This window comes from Herpailurus yagouaroundi, unplaced genomic scaffold, assembly GCF_014898765.1.
Source record: "Herpailurus yagouaroundi ecotype Mexico unplaced genomic scaffold, PumYag 161, whole genome shotgun sequence".
Classification (NCBI taxonomy): Eukaryota; Metazoa; Chordata; class Mammalia; order Carnivora; family Felidae; genus Herpailurus; species Herpailurus yagouaroundi.
In genome coordinates this window covers 13,551,002-13,557,240 of record NW_024412402.1, presented here as the reverse complement: position 1 = coordinate 13,557,240, position 6,239 = coordinate 13,551,002, and the positions used below count along the sequence as shown (strand labels likewise).

The 6,239-nt window shown below is 47.3% G+C and overlaps 1 long non-coding RNA gene across 1 annotated transcript in view; it reads right to left on the bottom strand.

The window, feature by feature from the left end:
- The window catches only part of LOC121035544 (uncharacterized), a 154,727-nt gene extending 152,024 nt beyond the window's left edge, over positions 1-2,703 (bottom strand). Inside the window, exon 1 of the long non-coding RNA XR_005792944.1 lies at positions 2,477-2,703. This is a non-coding gene — a long non-coding RNA (uncharacterized LOC121035544). The remainder of the gene's footprint in view (positions 1-2,476) is intronic.
- Between the last annotated feature and the right edge of the window lie 3,536 nt (positions 2,704-6,239).

Below are 6,239 nucleotides of genomic sequence, written 5' to 3'. Positions count from 1 at the left end.
AAAGAAAGAAAGAAAGAAAGAAAGAAAGAAAGAAAGAAAGAAAGAAAAAAGTCCACCCAGGCATTGCCTCAGCCTGGCCTCCTGGCCCCACTCACAGTACCTTTTGCCTACCTTCTACCCAAACACACTAATATTATCAGATGCTAAGAAGACATTCTTGAAGCAAAAGCAGACATAGGCATTCACCAACACAACAGAGGGGTGGTTCAATCTTCACCTAGCCAGAGCCTACCCACCATGCCTTCTTGCCTACTTGCCCACCATCGGCCCCACGTCCATCCACACCAGGTTCCCACCCACCCCTCGTCCCCACATCGCCTTCTCCACTAGTCACCGCTTCGGTGTTCTGTGCAACCGTGTCCTGTTTAATGAGCAAACTCTCAAACGGCACCAGACTCTTATACCAGTGTTCTTTCCACCTCACTGTCCAAGTGGAAGAGTGGCTTTCCCTTAATTATAAATAGTTCTCAGTCCCCCTTCCTGACGAAGCTGTTTCCTCTTCCCTGGCCCCAATTTGCAGATGGTCACACTTGCTCTCAACCTCCTCGCAGACCATTGTCCTTCAGCCATTGCCCGAGAGCTCTTCTCCTCTGCAGCCCCCTTCCCTCCCTCCTTGATACAGTCCTCTGACGCTTGATGCCTCGAGCATCAGCTCACCTGAGACTCCATCCGTACCCTAAGCTTTTGTTGATGACTGATGACCTCTCAGATCCCAACCGCCCCACCGTCAATGACCTTCATCTCCTTCCTATTTCTCACAACAAATCAGCAGCCCTCAAAGCATGGTCCTTGGACCAGTAGCATCAGCATCACCAGAAACTTGTTAGAAATGCAAATCTCAGACCCACTCTAGACCGGCTGAGTCAGAATCTCTACGGGTGGGGCCAGCGATCTACTTTAACAAGGCTTCTGGGTGATTCAGGTGCATAATTTGAGAACCACGGGGGCAGGGGATGGTCACACCAGGGGCATGTCATCGATTGGAGCTTTTCTTCTCCAAGATCCCTGCTTTACCAATTAGTCATCGTCTTTTCTACTTCTCTCAACTTTGCTACACTAGCATTTGCCGCGGTCTGAAGGTTGAGATCCTCTACTGGCCTCAACTTCGTCCAGTCTGGACCCCTGGTGAGCCATTTCCTTCATACCCCTGAGCTTGCAATTGCCCCGTAACTGGTTTCCCCTGGATTTGAACTTTTGGCAAAAATTACGAAACTGTGCTGATTTAACTCCAACTAGCTATGTTACTGGGCCCTCGCTTCCTGTGTATAACCACATTAGTCATTTTCTTTTGGGTGTGCTCATTTGTTCTTTACAATGTTTCTTCCCCCCATCTCTTTTCTTTTTTTTTTTTTTTTCAACGTTTATTTATTTTTGGGACAGAGAGAGACAGAGCACGAACGGGGGAGGGGCAGAGAGAGAGGGAGACACAGACTCGGAAACAGGCTCCAGGCTCCGAGCCATCAGCCCAGAGCCCGACGTGGGGCTCGAACTCACGGACCGCGAGATCGTGACCTGGCTGAAGTCGGACGCTTAACCGACTGCGCCACCCAGGCGCCCCCCCCCCATCTCTTTTCAAGTGGGCTCCACGCCCAGCACAGAGCCCAACGTGGGGCTTGAAGTCGCGACCCTGAGATCAGGACCTGAACTGAGATCAAGAGTCAGACACTCAACTGACTGAGCCACCCAGGTGCCCCTGTCCTTTACAATACTTCTGACATTTCTCCATTTTCTTGCATAGTAATATGTCCATCCGGTCTTCTACACTTTGGGCCAGTGGCCTCGAGCCTTACTTTACGAAGAACAAAGTCACCCAACCAAGTGCCCTCAGTTTTTTCCCCGCTGCTCTCCAAACCATCTCTCGGGCTCCCTCTGGCTGACGCTCTAAATCTTCTCCCTCACGACTCCATGAGAACCCCACTCCTCAGGAATGCCAGTGGAACGTAGGGCCTCTAAGAAGGGAAGTTGGAGGCCATGGCTGTTCAGAGGGCCGAGGAGGTTGTCCGTGATTAACGGTGACACATGTCAGAAATAGATCCAAGATAATAAAACCGAGGAAAGGTTGCTTTGTCGTGGCCGATACTAGATAACTGGTTTCGAAATTGCTATTTCAGCAGAGAGGCAAGGACTGAAGACAGATTGTAGGAGCTTAAGAGGATGAAGTAAGGGGATGAGGGGGTATGTGTGGCCCACTATGAAAAGAATTTAGCCATGCAACGAATGGTAAGAAATGTAGCTCAAGAAGCTGAGAGCTCAATGGACAGTCCTCTCTCCACCATCCATCGGTGGTCTGTGTTTGTTCTATGCAAAGGGAAAGCAGCCAGTAGACAGGGAAGACTAAAGACACTGGAAGGTGGGATAAGTGAAGGAGAAAGGGACACAGAGACAGAGAACACAGAGCAAAACCGAAAGGATCTATTCATCGAGACTCTTCCTTGCAAGTGACAGAGTACCTTCATCAACTCACGTAGGACCAAACAGGGCTTCTGTGATCAGCTAGAGATCTGGAGATGTCAGTACCCAGAGATCGGATGCTTCCAGGACCATTGTTCTCACCTCTGCTGCCCTGATGTATCTTTCACACTCCCATGAAGACAGGCACAGGCCAGTTCCATTCCACGGGCTGCTTCTGGCATGGCATGTGTCTTTGCAACTTTGCCATCAGAAAAGAAAGCCTTCCTCCACAGCTCCTGTCAAATGCCATCAAGACTCTGTGCCCAGCCCTGTGGGTAGAGAAGGAAGGGGAAGACAGGGTATTAGGGTTGAAGGTCCCCCGTTAGAAATGCAGGTGAATGAAGGAGGGGCTATTCTCCGCTCTCCCCCAACACGAATGGCGCTCAGACCAACAGACTAGGAAGAGTTGAGGTACACGGCAGATGAAAACAACCAGTACCAACTGGACGTGGTTAGCCTTGGATAGGGACAGAAGCACCTCTTCAGACACCAGGATGGATGTGAGTGTGTGTGTGTGTGTGTGTGTGTGTGTGTGTGTAACCTGTATATGTGTATATACAGCAAAACCTTGGATTGCGAGTAACTTGTTGTGCAAGTGTTCCGCAAGACAAGCAAACATTTCTAATAAATTTTAACTTGATAAACGAGCGATGTCTTGCAATATGAGTAGTACAGAATGCCAAACGTCACATGATCACAACTAAGCCAATGGTTCTTGACATTTGCTTTGATATACAAGTGCTTTGGATTACAAGCATGTTTCCGAAATGAATTCTGCTCACAAACCAAGGTTTTACTGTATACATATATAATGTATGTATGTTATATATGTACATATATAATGTGTATGTGTATATACACATGCATCCAGATGTATAGTTATGTAGTTATAGACAAATGTCACAGGCAGGGTACTCTGAAAACAGAGTACAGCTTTGTTAGCAAGATGTTTACTCGGGGTAAACACTTGTGAAGGGAGGGGAGGAGCTGTATTTGGCAAAGGTAGAAGTCAAGCCACCATGCAGACCTCCATCAGCCCAGAGGAGAGCTCTGGAGTGTCACTAATCAGAATTGTTTTGTGTGAGTCAGAAATGGCTGGACCAGGGGCGCCTGGGTGGCTCAGTCGGTTGAGCGTCCGACTTCGGCTCAGGTCATGATTTCACGGTTCGTGGGTTCGAGCCCCGCATCCGGCTCTGTGCTGGCGGCTTGGAGCCTGGAGCCTGCTTCGGATTCTGTGTTTCCCTCTCTCTCTGCCTCTCCCTCACTCATGCTCTGTCTACCCTTTCTCTCAAAAATAAACAAGGGTTAAAAAGAGAAAGAAGAAAGAAAGAAAGAAAGAAAGAAAGAAAGAAAGAAAGAAAGAAAGAAAGAAATGGCTGGACCAAAGTGCCTGGGACTTTACCCACCTGTATCACTCAGTCACTGGATGCGAGCTACCTCAGGAAAGGCATGAGCTCAGGAAAAATCATGCCCTATACCACCGAGGCAGAGTTGGAGATGGTGACAGCTGAAAGCTGCTGTCTGCACTCCCCATAACTGGGTAGTCCTTCTATATATACTTTTTACATTTATTCATTTTTGAGAGACAGAGAAAGACTGAGTACAAGCCGGAGGGGGCGGGGGGGCAGAGAGAGAAGGTGACACAGAATCTGAAGCAGGCTCTGAACTGTCAGCACAGAGCCCGACGTGGGGCTCGAACTCCCGTACTGTGAGACTATGACCTGAGCTGAAGTTGGGCACCTAACCGACTGAGCCAACCAGGCACCCCTTGAAAGAATTTATTTAAAAAGTTATGTCAAATGTCATAACCCAGGTCATAAAGCAGTGTGGTCCTTTGCTAGGTTGGTAGAAAAATCTTAAATGCCAGTACATTCTTTCACACACCTCTCATCAAGTGGTAGAATCTGTTTTCTCTTCCCTTGAATCAGGGCTGGCCTATGACGGTTTTGATCTTTAGACTGTCAGAAGAGATACTATGTTATTTCTAAGCCTAGCTTTTAAGAGAACTTTGTCTCTGGGAGCCTGGATATGCCAAATAAGAAGTCCAATGACCCTGTTGAAGATATCACACGGAGAGATTCCTTAGTGATGGAGAGGAAGCCATCTGAGTGACCCCAGCCTTCCTGCCCATCCAGAGCAAGGTGCCGGGCATTGGATGAAGCTGGCTTGGCCTCCTCCGATCGGCCCCGGGCTGAATGCCACCAAGCGACCCAGTCGATGCCAGTCAGGCAGGCCCTGCCTGAATATCTGACAAAATTGTGTTATATTATAAAACGGAGTTGTTTAAAACAGTTAATTCGGGGTGGGGGGCGTATTTTGATATGCAGCAACAGATAACTGGAAGAATAGGCAAAAGCAGAGCCAAGGACATGGCACATTCTGGAAACAGTCAACACAAGACTGAAGAGACAACGCGAAAACAGCCCAGGGAAGAGCAACAATGGACAGGGATTTGTACGTGAGCAAGCTGGTTGTGAGGGGATTTGCAAACACGTGTGACAGATCTGACTTGTGCCAAGACGGACATTGCTGGCTTCCCAACTCCTGTGAAGTAGCAGACGAGGTCGTCTGCCGATGCTAAGAGCTGGGAGGAAATAAGACTGGGGCTTGGAGAACAGAGAGAAACTTGGGGAAACTGTGGCACAACGCCAGGAAAAATGCAAGGTCTGAATAATAAGGTCATCAGGAAGTGCCCGCTGTAGTCAAGTGGCCGGATGTGCGTTGGTCCAGATCATCAGTGTTTAGAGATGCTCTCACATGATGCTGTGTCACTGAGGAGAAGAATGGGACTGACCCAGTCATAGTGGGCACTGGAGCAGGTGTGAGGAGGGAGGGCACGAGGGTGTGAACGAGAGATGCAGTAAGACGGGGGAAGGGCAGGCTGAGAGTGTTGGCATCTTGATGACGTAAAGACCAGCATCTCAGGGAGTGGGAGTGGCTAAAAGAGTTCTTTCGTCATTTATTTATTCATTCAACAAACACTTACTGAGTTGTGTCAACTGTGTGCGAGTGTAATTCAAAGCTGCTCAGTTTCTCCGCTTGAGAGCAAACAAGAATAGGAAGAGAAAATGAAATGAACTAAGTCCACTTAAGAGGAGTTGGATCCGATGGACAATATGATCTTCTGCATAATCCGTGGGATTAAATTATGTTTCCATTGCTTTTGAGAGCAAAGAGTTTACCATATCCTAATTCTTTAAACACATTGCGAAAGAAATGCATGGAAGGGCCCTGTCTCAGACTGGCCTCTGAAATATATCCTGTTCAGAAAGACTTTAAATAATTTTTTAAATGCTCCAGGCTCTGGACAGACCATATAGAACATCTGACTTCTGACCTCTGCTATATAATCAAGGATAAAGATCTTAACCTTTCTGTCCTTCTATGTAATTAACCTATGGCATATTACAACCCTGACCCCCTCTGTTCTCAGCATTCCTTAATTCCACTCACTCAGCACACAGTGCTATGCTCCAAGGGTTGGGCTGGGCCCAATAGAAACAATGGTTATTAACAATGTTGCTTATCTTCAAGAAACCCTTGGTTTAGTATGGCAGATAGGCCCATGATCAGTTAACCACAATGCAATGTGCCAAATATTAGGATTATGGCTACATACTAATCTTAGCATGTGTTCAACTAGTTAGCCATATTGTGTTATTATTATAAGACAGGAAGTAGAGGTGTTACATGAATTAGATGCCTACCATTTGTTATATACTTCAGATAAATTACTTTATTTACTTCTCACAAAGTGTTGTAACAAAATAGGTATTGTTGCGGGGGGG